The sequence below is a fragment of the Grus americana genome, chromosome 7 (assembly GCF_028858705.1).
Source record: "Grus americana isolate bGruAme1 chromosome 7, bGruAme1.mat, whole genome shotgun sequence".
Lineage (NCBI taxonomy): Eukaryota > Metazoa > Chordata > Aves > Gruiformes > Gruidae > Grus > Grus americana.
In genome coordinates, this window is record NC_072858.1 from 40,974,088 (window position 1) to 40,988,989 (window position 14,902).

Below are 14,902 nucleotides of genomic sequence, written 5' to 3' on the forward strand. Positions count from 1 at the left end.
GTCCCTACAGGGCAAGATGCTCAAAATTTCCCAGATTCACCTGAAAATATTTTGACGATAAAAAGCTAAGACTAGTTACTTCTAAAAAAGCAAGTTATTACTAGGTTGGCAAACATTAATAAAATGAAACACACTGCAACTCACTCATAGTTAGGTCATTTTCAGGATAGTTGCAGTTGGACCTATCTAGATAATTTCCCCAGGTTATAAAAACCCAAGGTCTGATTATTGAGACAGATCGTATTTCTGGATTGATATTTGTACAGAAGTTTCCACCACATACAGCTCCCACTAGCAGTCTTCGTGTACACATGCATCACACATGTATCTATTAGACTTTCTTGAAAGCCTCAGCTTGATAATCATCTCATCTCAAGGCACACTGTTTTAACACCTTTTTGAATGCAATGCTCTCTGCGGCATCATTTGCTTGTGAAACACAGGCTGCTCGTTTTCTGGCAAACCCGCCAAGGCTGCAATCAGTAAAGCTCCTCATAAAAGGTCCCGTGCCTCTTCCCAAAAAGGGACTAGTTGGACAATATGGCACCTGCAGAGCAGAGGTGGTGACGATGGCATGGGAAGAAGGGGAGAGCAGGATGGATGCTGTTATGCTTACGTGCAGATCTCAAAGGGAGGACAGGCAGGATGGAGAGACAGGGTCATTTACAAACTGTGCAGTCTGGAGAGATTAAGGCGAATCAGCAGAGCACAAAACCAGATCTATTGTGTGGTTTTTCAGCTCCAGAGGGGTTAAAAGCATTAGTGCAGATTCGCTTCTGGAACACGATCCTCCGCTGGTGACTGAATGTCTCCTTTGTCAGCCGCCCAGAGTCACAGGCACACAGGGGCTCACCCTGGCCTTGCTCCTCCTCCGAGGAGACGCAGCGCACTGCATGGAGCGCACAAATTCCAGAAGCGCCAGTGGAAGCCGATGGTTCTCCTAGGCAGGGAGGTCAGGAGATACTTAGCAGGACAGCTGGAGAGATGTGCTGACAAGTTTTGTGTTCACTGCTCAAGCTAACTAAGCTAAAAACAACATGCTTCATAAAGCACACCAAAACCTTCACTGAAGTGGGGAAAAAAAAAAAACAAAAAACAACAAAACAAAATAAACCCCCAAAAAACACTAAATACATTCTCTGCTTATCCAGCAAATACACTCAAAATGTGCCCAAGCAGCTTTCCCTACATTACTGCAGCAGTTAAAGATCTTTTGTGTATACAAAAACGTTTTGTTAGCAACACTGAAATGCATAAAGGAGGCTTCTTTAAGCCTCTTTAAGCTCTTAAAATATCATTCAATACTGTGTACGTGGTTCTCTTCTAAACAGAAGATTTGCAGGATAATTATAGTGATATCAGAACAGCAAGCACTGCCATGTAGGCAATGCTTGGGCAGCCATCCCATTTCAACCTTCTTGTCAATTCACCTTACTGCCCAGGAAAACTTAATCAAAGAAAGGCTATAAAAACAGAAGGTATCATTCCTGCAGCACCTCGGGGCTGAAACCAGCATACCCAAGATCAGTGACCATTTTTCGCAGAGATTCCCTTTGGTGCTGCCATCACACAGCTAAAAGTTTGGCATTTACCTCCACCATTACAACCCTCAAATCCAGTTGCCCCAAGCTTCAGGGCTTTTATTTTCATGATATTCCCATGCAATGGAAAAAAAAAAGAAAACACTCAAAGCTGTTCTGCTACATCAGTTGAATCGACGTGTGAGAGCAGCTAAACAGCGTGCCTGTGTCAGACAAGGCTCTTTACTTTCAGCTCCAGAAGTTTCCTGAGCCTGTAGTTAGCAACCCTTGGGGAATCTCCCATCCAAATTCCAGCTCAGCTTCCCCCTTCACCCCAACTTGATCCCATTTAAACGCTTTGTGTCCATGACGTTATGTGACAAGGAGTCCAACACATCCGTCGCTGCGCAGAGAGGGCAGTCTACACGCTGCTGCCCGCTCCTGGGGATTCCACTGCCACATCCCATCTCCCATACAGATGAGGTGGAAAGGAATCCTTGTTTCTGGCTTCCAGGCTACTTACAGATTCAAGCAGGTATGTTTACACTTCTACCTAACTTTTAAGTTGTCACAAGCTGCCAGGTTTCCTCCCTCAGCGCGCTCTCGTAAACAGAAGCCAGGTTACAATCCACAGGTTGAGAACACTCTTCTCCGTAATAACGCATGGGAGATGTTTTAGAAAACCTTTACCTTAAAATAACATATACCAGAAATGTGCCTTTCCTCTGCAAGAAAAATTATACAGAAATACTTCATCTCAGTGAGCTCCTCCATGATTCCTAAGATGTCACACTAAGATTTTCAAGCACTGGAAGTGACAGAACAACTGATTTTTACATTCTTTTGTGAGGCATGATATCTAGCAACGCAAACGTACCTCAATATCCCAAAAAGCTAATCACTCTCGCCTCCAGTGCTGCTAGCAACATTCAACAAATGTCAACAGTGTACTTTGTATTTCCTTTAGGATTTAAACAGCCTACAGAATAAAAGCACAGAGCAGCAACCATCCTGACCACGGCACTGCCTGAATGACAAACGGCAAGGCCACTGGCTAACAACAGAACTCGCATCTGCTAATGTCGGTGCTCAACCATACCGACTACATCCGCTCACTGAATATGTTCCTGCCATCACTTGTGCCCTGTATTTCTACAGTGGAACCCAACTGAGCTGGTGTTAAGGCAGCACTCCTCAAATACATTTCTAGCTGCTCCTACTCTACTACACAGCAATATTTGGTGACAATTTTTTGGGAGAAAAGCTACTGTAAACCGTTCCATAAATAAAAATTAATCTGGTTATGGATGCTAGTAATTTTTCATACAATAAATGGCTTGGAGCGTGACACACTGATCAAAATTAACATTTAGATATGACGTGTTGCCCCACTACATCCCACTCCCAGCCCTCAGCTCTGTTAGAGGTCCTTGTTCACACTGCAACGTTCACGATGGCTGCATTCCACTCTGAGGGTAAAGGTTGCCTGTAAGCGGTTTATACAGTATGTGAAATGCTTTGTTTATCCAAAAATATTTTAGCTCCAAGAAACATTCAAGCAAGACATAGATTTTAGCATTTGCACAGTAAAGAACTGCAACTCCTACAGATACTGCCAGAAACTTTCTTCCTTTACAGCTATAAAAGACTATTTTACTGAAGCAAAACTACAAAGAACAGAGAGCAATGTTCTTAACAATATGCTAAAAGAGGTTGTTATAGCAAGGTTGAGGACAAAGCAAGGGTGCTGTTTCACTCTTGCTCACTTTGTTCGGAGCAGATCATTGTATTAATCAGTAGGAAAAACTTGATGGTGCAGCAGGGTAAGCCATAAGTTTTATGGGGTCTTCCCCAGTACACGGGCTCTGGAAAACCATCATAAAAGTTCAGGGAGTTTCCCTGCAGCCTGGTCCACAATTGAACTTGTGGTAGTGAAATCCAGCTAGCCAGCAGACACACTTAAGTCTACACTTAAATCTTATAATAGTCATACCCACCTTAAAAATAAAACTCTGCCCAAAGTACATTATTTAAGACAAGAGGAATTAACCACATCAGTCACCAGAGACAGAAGCCTCACAGCTGACAGGGGGATTTTTCATACAACAATCACAATTCAGCACAACTCATTCATCCCAGGGGTACAGAAATGGAGGATGGGAATATTAAGAATGTTATTGTTCAAAACCAGCAAAGCAGCATCTCTTTTTCCAGCTCAAAGCTCTTCTCATTTAAGGACATGCTGTAGACACGCTCTCAACACATTTGATCCCTGATCGCTGCTTTTGTAGAGCAGCAAAGGCTAAATCAGATGTGCTGGACCCTCTTGTGAAGGACAGGATACCTAGCTTGGGGGGGGGGGGGGGGGCGGGGGAAGAGGGGGGCAGGGGACGGTTCTCTCCAACCCCACTATACTGGTTCTGTAGTAGCTATTGATTAGTGCATTCTTCTGTACTGACTCCCTATTTAGCTCTGCAGGCTCCCATCCCAGAGCTCCAGCTGCATGCTTTTCTTGGGTTGTGGTTTCGTTGTTTGCCCCTGCCAGGGAATTCCCAACCACAAGCTGGTTCTGCACCAGTTCCTCACTTCCATAAACTGCCTAATTAATCAATGGACTTATCTCAAGCTACATTACAGATGTAAAATTAACCAAATATAAACAGAAGGAGGAAAAAAAAACGTTAAGCTTTTAAAACAGTGATCTGGCAGGTAAGAAAATGTTTCCCTGCTTTGTTAACTTCACTATATGTACGCTCACAGCAAGGTAATACTACATGGCTTTCATATTTTTATGTTAAAAATCACTAGGACTATACAGCACTGGGGCAATAAACCAGCAAGGTTTGACATTACCAAAAATATATGTGCAGAAAAATAAGCCCTACAGTTTGATAAGCCATTTCCTTGTAAGGTACTAAAAAACCACATGGATCTTCACGCAGGTCTTACTCATACTGCCTTACACACCAGAATTTGCCTGGTGTGGTCAGAGGCCTCAGACAAACTGGAACTGCAAGTAGTGAAACCCAGACGATCCAATATACTCAAAAACCCCAAAGAAAGTAAGTTGAAATAAATTTTGGTCAACTAGGTGCTTACCCTCCACGAGGTTAACTTCAGCACTGCAAAACTGTTTTTCAAAACTAGTCTTATACAATATTTAAATGTAAGAATATTAGACGAGGCTCAAGAGTTTAAGCAAAAGCTAGCAAGTTTATTACAGGTTCCTGATGAGATCCCTGGCACTAACCTGCAGAAATAATCACAGCTTTTGTATGAGAACACAGATAATTTCAGTCTCGCTCTAAAAAGCCAAAGAGTGCGTTATTGTTTAGTATTGAACAAGTTGCAAGACCCAGAGCACATCACAACCACCACCATGATAGTAAAACCAAACCGACTTCATTTTCCAGTTTTTTATTATGCCAGGGAGAAAAGTAGTTTAGACCAGGCATATTAAGTGCTAAAAATAGCTGGTTTGCTTAAATGCAATATACAAAGCCATCTGCGGTACTTCCTGAGGTATGAACAACAAAAGCAGCAAGTCACACAAGATTTTCAAGTCTGAGTTTAAGTAAAAGAAGGAAGAGAACTGTACTCCACCCTTGAAAGCACAGCAGAGGCAGAAAGGCAGGCTTCTCATATACCAAAAGGATCACACAGCACCTCCAGGTTTCAGGAGACCCCTGCAATTGTTAAAAATCAGATCTCTCCTTTTCTCCGAAGACACATGCTTTACAAGCCTGCTGGGAAAGAAAGCCTAATTCCGAAACACACGTACGTAGGCGTGCAAACGGCACCTCTGCTGTAGAAGTTTCAAGTGTGTCAAACTAAAAGCCATAGAGATTTTAGTATTTGCTGTCAGTCAGTACAAAGAGCAACAGGCAAAGTTGCCTCCTACCGTTAAATTTACAAGTCAATACTAACGTAGACAAAGAGGCTGGAATATAAAAGTGACCTTCGGTCCCCCCTGTCCACTCAAATTCTTCTCCAAACACTTGTAAAATGACACAGCTATCCAGGTTAGTCTGATCAAGTCATGGCCCTACCACGGACAGACCAACAACCATTGCCAGTGCCCTATCAGTGGTTTAAATTAGCGGCATAACAGTTCATCACTGCCTCACCAAGAGACCTTTTCAAGTCACTGCAGAAGGCGGTGTAGAAAATAAACTTACTCCCTTCAGAGATTTACACGGGTTACGCTCACCTCAGAGAAAGTATAACAACCTTTTGCCTTCTTCAATAACTCAGAGTTTTTTTGTTTGGTTTTTTAATTTGGAGTCTGAATTAATTACAGGCCAGAGAGCAGATGAGCATTAGCTCAGTTTCAGTCTCCCGATGAACTGTATGCACTGCTCTGACCTAGAGGGACTTCACTGACCAGAATAAAGGCTCTCAGCACAGTGCAAAGGCCGGCGCAACAGTAATTAAAGCTGAAATCCGTCATGCTATCTCGTTTCCCATTCCTCTGCACAACACGTTTTATTTTTAGGTTATAACATCTAACGCAGGAGGGAAAGATAGGACGGGCACAGGCACAACAACTGAAAACAAACTCTGAAACACCAAGAACAAGACACTTCCATTTCACCCTTAGTTACATTAGCTACACCTTCAACTCACATTCAGCATTTCTGGAGTTGCGGTGGCAAGATTTATACTGTCACACTGATGTCACCTTCACATGTGGTTTCCCCGCAGTCACAAGCTGCTTACAAAGAGCCTGTCACTGTTTGCAAACTAGATCAAATGCCGCTTTTTTGCCCCTTGCTTAATAGGGAAACTTATATGATTGAACAAGCTGGGTCAGGGATGGAAGAGGAAGACACAGGTAGATTGAGCAGGTGACTCCTGAGTGGTGGTTCAGTAAGGAAATCTCTGCTTTGAGAATTTAGAAGTTAGTGAAGCTCTTTTATAACTACAAGTTACATGAGCCAAAGGCAGTAACAAAACTTGGCCTGGTTTTGGCTGGGGTAGAGTTAATCTTCCTAGCAGCACTTCCTATAGTGCTGCAGTTTGGACATAGGGTGAGAATACTGTTAGTAACACACTGCTGGTTTGGTTGTTGCTGGGCAATGTTTACACCAAGTCAAGGACTTTTCAGCTTCTCACCCTGCACCGTCAGCGAGGAGGCTGGGGGAGCACAAGAAGCTGGGAGGGGACACGGCCAGGACAGCTGACCCAAAGGGATATTCCATACCACATGACGTCACGCTCCATATATAACTTGGGGGAAGCGAAGGCAGCTCAGGAACTAGCTGGGCATTGGTCAGCGAGGGGGTGAGCAATTGTGCTGTGCATCACTTGTTTTGTATATTCTTTTATCATATTATTATTATTATCTTCATCATCATCTTCCTTTTCTGTCCTATTAACCTGTCTTTATCTCAACCCACGAGTTTTACCTTTTTTCCCCCCGATGCTCTCCTCCATCCCGCTGGAAGGGAGTGAGCCAAGGGCTGCGTGGCTGTTTTAGCTGCCTGCCAGGTTAAACCACAACAAAAGAAAAAGGTACAGAAGCATGCAACACAGAATGGATCCCTGTTTTAAGCTCACACAACGTTTACGTACATGGACAAAGCCATCCTCCAGCAGTGGCCTGCTCTCTTCTTACATACAATGCTTGACTACAGTTAAGGAACTTTCTTCTCACTGCACTGCAAACGTACACCAAACGTGTGCATCAAAGCAACAGAGCTACATAGCAAGACTTAAGCAGCAAGTTCTGTGTAAGGGACAAAAGCAAAGCTAAGGGAAAAGAAGAAAATTGGCCAACATCAAGCAGACCTTTTCCTGAAGCAGCTTCTCTTTATAGAGGTGCACACCCAGAAGTACAAGCAGAGCCCGAAACTCTGCTGTTCCTTTCTCCTCTCTTTCACAGCTAGACTTTTTCTTCTTCAAACTTACAAGCACATCTCACAAATCTCTCATATCCACTTAAAAGTCAGGGGTTAAGTGGAGCTGAAGTGAGACAGCATATCTGCTTTACATAAAAAGTGTCTCACATGTTCGTGTTTGCTAATTCTGTTGGTGCCGTAGTTATCAATGGGAAGTCGGAGGAAGCTGGAAGGCAGCTCGAGACAGGTAATAGCACGGTAATTCAATACATACTTGCTCTCTGGGAGTATTAAATTCCACGGCTGGGTCTGCAGAGGAGCTCGGTGATCGGCTGAGGTGTGGCCTGCTCCCAAATTTCACAAATTGTGCCCGTTTCTTTGGTCTCCGGAGGCCAAGCGAGCGGAGGCTCCGCTATCGGTGTGCTCGAAGTGGTGTGTTCCCTCGTGGCTGTAAAACACAGCAGTTCAGCAGCAACCCTCCCGTGCTTAGGGGAGCCACGGACCTCAAGGCTCCCCAGGGAGGCTTTGCTGTCACGCACCAAATTCAACAGAAACTTTTCTCCCCCGAGACTTGGGTCTCCTGAGACAAGCGATTCATTTATTCTTTTATTGCAGAGGCCAGAGACCTGCACATCTGCACCGAGGGCAATGAATTGAAGCTGGATTTGCGCTTGACTAATTCACTGCAAGTAAAAAGCAAAGTTACAAGACGATACCTGGGAGGATGACACTTCAATCAGTCTACAAAGGACTCTATAAGAGTGGCTGGTGGGTAACAATTACTCTGTGTTAAAAATCAATACATCCCTAGTCTGATGCAAATGAAACCTAAATCTCAGTAGAGTGCTTTTTAAGTGGGGTTAACACACCCGTTAACAAGTGGCAGATGACTTGCTAAAGGGCGAGGAGGGGGAGAGAGGAGTTGAGGGCTCATCTCTGTTGGAGGGCAGCACAATGTGTCCACAAAGTAATTCAAGAACTCGAGTTCGCCTGCAACAAAGTACAGCTGAGCCCTACGGAAGGAAAAAAAAAATTTTTGAAACTTCCAGCCACAAAAGGTATTCCAACTTTCAAAGGTTCCCCTAGTTTGCAGCAGAAATTTGTTTCACAAACAAATTGTTTGTTTTCCACCCTCTGCCTGGACCTAAAAAATAGCAACTTAGAAAAGGAATTTTCTGGACAACACCCCTGCCAGGCTACAGTAATCGCTTTTTAATCTTGTTTCTTCTGGGCATTGAAAAGCATTTGTGCTTTGCTGCAACATCCCTCCTCTGCAGTTCAATAAATGGTAAGAGATGGTTACCACCCAGGCTTCGGGGAAACGATGATCGGTATTCATTTAGAAATTCCTTTTTTTATAAGGACATAGTTTCAGAGTTTGCTTTTGAGCGCACTCTGTTTGCTAAGCCTCTGCGTTCACGGCAGAGCAAAGCCCTTTCGGACAAGCAAACCTGGGCGGGCACTACAAAAGCAAAGCCTTGGCTGTTCCACAGCAGGCTGGCTCTCTCAGAAGCGACACTTCAACACCAAGAATTGCCACCAATGCGACTAACGAATCCACGCTTTGAGTTTAAATATATAGATTCCGATTTAGCTTTGACCATGCCCAAAGAGGAGCCAGCCAAGAAGAGACCTGACAGTCCTTCTGCTGCACAGCTTCTGTGGTAAACTTTGATACCGCATCCAGTTACCAAACTGGTTTTTTTGAAAGACAAGCAAGTTCCTCGAAGAAACCAAAGTACTGGATTGGAGAGGGAGGGGGGAATTCCACGCTGTGGTCTGTTCCTGATAAAAATACTAATAACTGGGAGTCTGAAAACTGAATCTGCACAGATGTGAGGGATTAATAATCTCTTCCAAACAAGTCTGTCAACAAGGAAAACATTACTGGCTTTTGCACTCCTTCCCTTTTTAAAAGGCCATCTCTGATAATGCATGTTACTCAATTTTTCCGTTAGCTTTGTAAATGCCAAACAGCCTCTTCCAGTTTTAACATTAATCAAATGATTTATGAAAGGTGAAAAACCACTAAAATTGGCAGGAAAGACAAAAACTGAGCTCCAGCAATATATTTGCAAATTTGACCTGAACAAAACATATTTTCTCTAAAAAAAAAAAAAATAATGGAAAAGAGGGAGGAAACTTGAGCTACTTCGTCCTCAAAAGGGAAAAGTGCTGCTGGGGCTGCAGAGTAGTTTTGTGCTTGAGAGCAAGGAGTCAGCGTCAGTAGAAAGAACCTTCCCCCATATGCACGCAAGACCCCACGATGCCTTGTTCAAAAGGGAGAACAGTACCTTAACACCAAAAAGAGCGCTGGTATCATAAAAACTTGGAAATCGCGACATTAAACAAACCCACTTGAAAATGGCTGTTCCTGCCCTTTTCTGTTGGGCAGCCCAAGGTGACATTAACCCACCGGTCCTGCTTTACAGGATTTGTTTTTGGAGTTGCCTGCTTTCAGTTCCCAACGTAAGCAAGACATTTATGTGCCAGCAGCACCCAGGTCTTCAGAAATATCAGTAGTACAACATATTCCACTTTTCAGGAAAAGAAACCTTTATAGTGCAGATCTGACGAGCCGGTTGGCTCGGATCTGGCAAAAGCATGGTCTTTGGATCCACCTCCCCCCGACCACAGGCTCCAAAACTAGACATGCCTCAGGGTGAGGAGCAGGAATCTGTTCCACCCCTCTAACAGCAAAGTCTTGGGGCTCGCCAAGCAACTGCTAATTCCCCTTAATTGCTGGAATGGGACCATCCCCTCGGCGGGAGGGAGGGAGGCGAGGCAGCCCTGCACAGCCAGGACTTGCAGCCAGCTCTCCCTGCCCTGCCCTCGGGGGATGCTCATCCCTGACTCCAGCCTCATGCACACACATTTACTGGGAAAAGCAGATCTCCTTGGAACCCATAAACTGTGATCCTGGTTGCACTTCTGGATGTAAACATGCAGGCTGATCTCTTGCAGAGCAAGCACGACACAGTGGCACGCACGTATGACCTGGGTGGGAGCATAACTGGGATGCCTGCACTTGTTCGTTTTATTGCGGCTCAGCACAGCTTGGTGAAAATCCAAACACGGACACTTGCAACAAGCAGCATGAGGATGCTCCCTCCTCTCCCTTGCAGCTCTGCACAGTTTTTTTGGTTGTTAAAAGGGGCAGTAACTGTGGCAAAGCACGCTCCCGTGTGTCGTCCCCCCGCCGCCGCCCCTGCACTTGGAGGGGTGTTTCGTGAACAGCCTGACTGGGGGAAGGGTGAGAAACAACGTGGATGCCACAACTAAAGGGTTTACTGTAATAGGCTTAACTGCTGAGCTGGTAGCTGCACAAGGGATATGTGAAGTCCCAAAAGCACGAGCAGATTCTGCTCTCATCAGATACAGCCATGGGTCTTTCGACGTAGGATTGACGCACGTTGCAAAAGCAGTTTCATTAAGGAGAAAAGGAAACATTCTCTATTACATTCTCCATAAACCGTAAAACAAAAGAAAAATCAACACAGACCCTAAATTTCTGATGCTGACCTTACCAAGCCAGGCTTTGTTTCCTGCTTCAGCACATTCAGAAACCAGCCCTCAGTTTACGCTTGATTAGCTGCATGTATTACCAGTTGTTAGAAACAATGTACAAGAACATTTTCATCCCCATCCTGAAATTTCTAGGAATTAATTGCATGTGAGCCTGTAAAAAGAATTTGAGTTTGACAGCACTTGCCAGAACAATATTCCTACATTTTGAGTACATAAACAAGGCACACAAACCTGGTGACCGATCTAGCAAAGGCTGTTGCTGTTTAAATATCAAGCTGCCCTTCGCTTCTCCCCTTACCAGAAACCCCAGACAGGGCACAGGGTCCCAAGCAGCGAGCCCAGGGGACGGTGGTAGCAGCAGAGGTCTGACAGGATGCGACAGGGCCTTGAGAAGGTGGGAGCATACACGAGGAGGTGGAAGACATGGAGGAAGGGCGAGAAGATCAGTCCAGGAAGGCCAGAAGGACTGCTCTAAGAGGTGATTTGAAAGTGTATGAATTTAAGCTGTGTTTCTGAGCCTTGTACAAACCTCCATTGACTTTGATGACAAGTACCACAACTGGTTAGGTTTAATTTGGGAATGTTTGCAAAATCGTGCCAAGAATACTTCTATTAAATGCTGTGCTTAAAAACGTGTCAGTTTACTACACATATACTGCATATCAATACTTACACTTGAAGAAAAAGTATGCAGCTTTGTAAGTACCTAAGAAAGTCTCCCGATAAGGGAATAGCTCTCCTCCTCCTCCCTGCAGAGTTAAACACTTGCCTAAGCCACTGGAGGAACAGTGCTGCCCTCACCCTGCGAATGTAAATCATAGCAATAAAAATAACAATTAAAAAAAGAAAGGTACTTTGGTTCAAGACAATCTAACATGCCCTGTACAAGACAAGCTGTCTTCTAAGGGGCTGACTTGACATCTTCATTAAAAAAAAAAAAAAGTACAGCACAAATTTCTGGGTTATTATTAAGCATACAGCAAGTCACTTCACATAAATAACCACAGAGTAATTCACCTCTGCTTTATAAAAAAGGAAAGGTTTTTAAAGCAGTCCTTGAAAGGAAACAAATCCTCAAATTCAGAAGAGGATAATACTGCCTCCGGAGAAACCAATATAGAGACTGTTCTTTTTATTTATTTTAATTCTTCTCCCATTTTTAAAGCTATAAATACAAAAAGATCAGGATGTTCAGCTCTTCAAATACTTCAGACGTTTCACTTTGCAGTGTCTGTGGAAATAAATGGACTTTTCCTTCCTTCTAGCTGAAGTTTGTGTTGCCTCTTTTAGTGACTATTAGCAACCTTAAGAGCAAAGACAAAAGGATGCGAGGACTATACACAGCTGCACATCCAGACCCCTTGTGCCTGCGAGATCTCACCCTAAATCGTACTTCTGATTTCATACTTTGCGTCTAGGATATGCACAAAGGCAAGCATACACACACACTTTACCTATAAAACCAGTTTTCGGTGTTCTAAGTGTTGAAATACCTTCCTAGAGGATGGACGAGTCAGGGCTGCTACAGCACCGATGTAGTAGCATCAATATCTTAATTGTATGTTACTAAGATGAGGCACCACAAATACCCAGTGGCATCTTGACTGTGCCCTCCACTTCCTCCCCTGCCACCAGATCCTTTCCCAGGGATTTCCCATTCATGGCACCTCTGCTCACTTCAGCCCTTTCTGCCGGAGGGAGAACATGGTGTTCTGCCAGCCCCTCGCTGTCTCCAGTGCCAGAGCGCCAAGGCTGTACCCCAGCTCAGAGAAATCACTGGGCATCTGCTGGGGGAGCAAGGGGCAGGACTGCGCTGGGCAGAGGGACCCTCATCCCAGAGGGAAAAGATCTCGTAGTCCCACACCATTCTGCACTAAAGCATTGCTCCAGCACCCCAAAACCCACCAAGCCCAGGCAAAGAGACTCAACGGCACTTGAGTGCTTCCTTCCGACAGCAGCAAGTTGCACTAAATGAACACAGCACAGTCTATTATATGAGAGTTACATTAAAATATGCCCCACAAGCTTTTAAAGCTGTATTGGGCTCTATCCTAATTCAGGAAAGAACTGGGAAACAAGTTTGAACATTTCCAGTTGCCTACACAGGTCCTGTCACTGCATTTACCACTAGCAAGTGCTTCAGTTGTCACCTCTTACAAAAACAATACCCATTCCCATTTAGTCTAGTACAGATCCACAACTGCCTCTCATGGTCTGTTTTTAAAAAAAAATTTAAAAAAAAATCACCAACACATCAGTCACAAGCGAAGTTTGTTGAAACAGTTGACACAATCACTGCAGAAGTTATTCCACTTCAGAGGCGCGGAGATTGCCATTAGTATTTTGCATGATACAGATCTGGAAGAAAAGTTGGTTACTGCAGCGCTAGTGAGGGCAGAACACGCGGGCAAGATCCCACGTGCTGACATTCACTGCGTTGCTATTTCCCCCTTGATAAGGTCCAACGCATTGCTCCAAAACCTCCTGGGATGCCCTTTAACACTGGAAATTGGTGAGACAAAGGAAAGGAAGGGGGGAAAATCATCTCTATGACAGCCATGAATTGATTCAGCCTGAAGAGCTCACTTTGAGCAGATGTACCGGAACCTCCTGTTTCTCTGGGAATTCAATCTGCAGCCTCTCAACCTAAAAGCAGGGATTTAGTGATAGGGATCAGAGCTTACAGCTCCGAGGCATTCACACCTGGGTCCCCGGGTGAGAAGCCTCTGCCAGCCACAAGCCACCCTTGCCACTGCAACCACCAGCTCAGAGCGAAAACCAGTCTCCCTCACTCTGGGAAATTCAAGCAGCTCACCTCCAGTGAACATCTGGAGCTGGTCCACATGCTGAACACATCAAAAAGATTTTCATTGCTACTTAAATGAAAACTCACAATAAATCAGCTAGGATCCTTTAGAAAGTAGCATGCCATCCTTATTAGCATTTGCATGCACATTAAATGCCATGCAATTAGTCAAAGTCTTAATGATAACGTTTATGCATGAACTTACACAAGAAATGGGACCGAACTGCGTGCCCCAATTGCATCTGAGTAACCAATACTATGAGGTACAGTTACTTATTCTGATGTACAAAAAGCAGTAAGGTATATTTGTTGGATTGTACATTTGTATATCCAGCTACTTTGAAATCACTTCACCCTGGAAGGTCTAACTGTACACAACGTAGCTGGAAACACAAGGCATTTACGAGCAGTAGCACCTTACTTATGAAAGATATAAAGGCTTCGCCTCGACGCAGGTCACAAGAAAAATGAATCCTTCTCACACAGTGTAAAAATTGTCTTTCCAAACCTATTTGTGCCTTAAAGTGTTCAGATATAGTTTATTAATTATATTTATTAAGCAGTCTAGACAAACTATAAATCCATTTTTCTTGAAAGCAGGTAAACAAACTCAAATATGACCCTCAAATTGGATTTTCATAATTATCAAGTTGGTTTGACTTTTTAATTTGCTACGATGAGTTTTGTACACGCAGCGAGACCAGACTTTGGAACCTTCACCTTGAAAAGGTTGGAGCTTCAGTGTCTCCACAGCTACACGTAACAGGAACACTCGTACGACCCCGTTCTCAGTGGTGTCAGGATATCTTTGCATGAATACAAAGATCGCACACCGTAACGCATGTGCTGAAAAGACAGAGGCAGGCAAAGCATTAGCCACTTCACAATTTTTGCAAAGCTTATAGCAGAAGGGCCAAACATTGACTGGGTTATTATCCATTTTGCAAATAAACACGAGTAATTAATTTAGTAGCATAGCATCACATCTTGCAGGCTCAATTTCAACACACAGCTATTACAGTAGAACCGCTTGAAGGAATAGAGCAATTCCCTATGATTTCTAGTATATAGTCTACTTTCAGGCTACAACCATGAAAAGACCAAAAAGGAAGTCCTGAACATGGAAACAAGATTCCCAAATCGTTAATAATAAAATACAACACAATCTATCAAGCCAACAAACATTTTTGTAGAGTGGACAATTATTT

The 14,902-nt window shown here is 43.9% G+C and overlaps 1 protein-coding gene across 10 annotated transcripts in view; it reads right to left on the reverse strand.

The window, feature by feature from the left end:
• Window positions 1-14,902, reverse strand: part of SGMS1 (sphingomyelin synthase 1) — a 96,204-nt gene that overhangs the window by 73,690 nt on the left and 7,612 nt on the right. Inside the window, exon 2 of one of the 10 annotated variants that reach the window (XM_054831083.1) lies at window positions 7,635-7,808. The exons of 8 other annotated variants lie outside the window; for them this stretch is intronic. The gene's annotated coding sequence lies outside the window, so the exon portion shown is untranslated. Of the gene's footprint in view, window positions 1-7,634; window positions 7,809-14,902 lie in introns of those variants that run through there. One more of the 10 variants, XM_054831078.1, reaches the window with a different exon arrangement.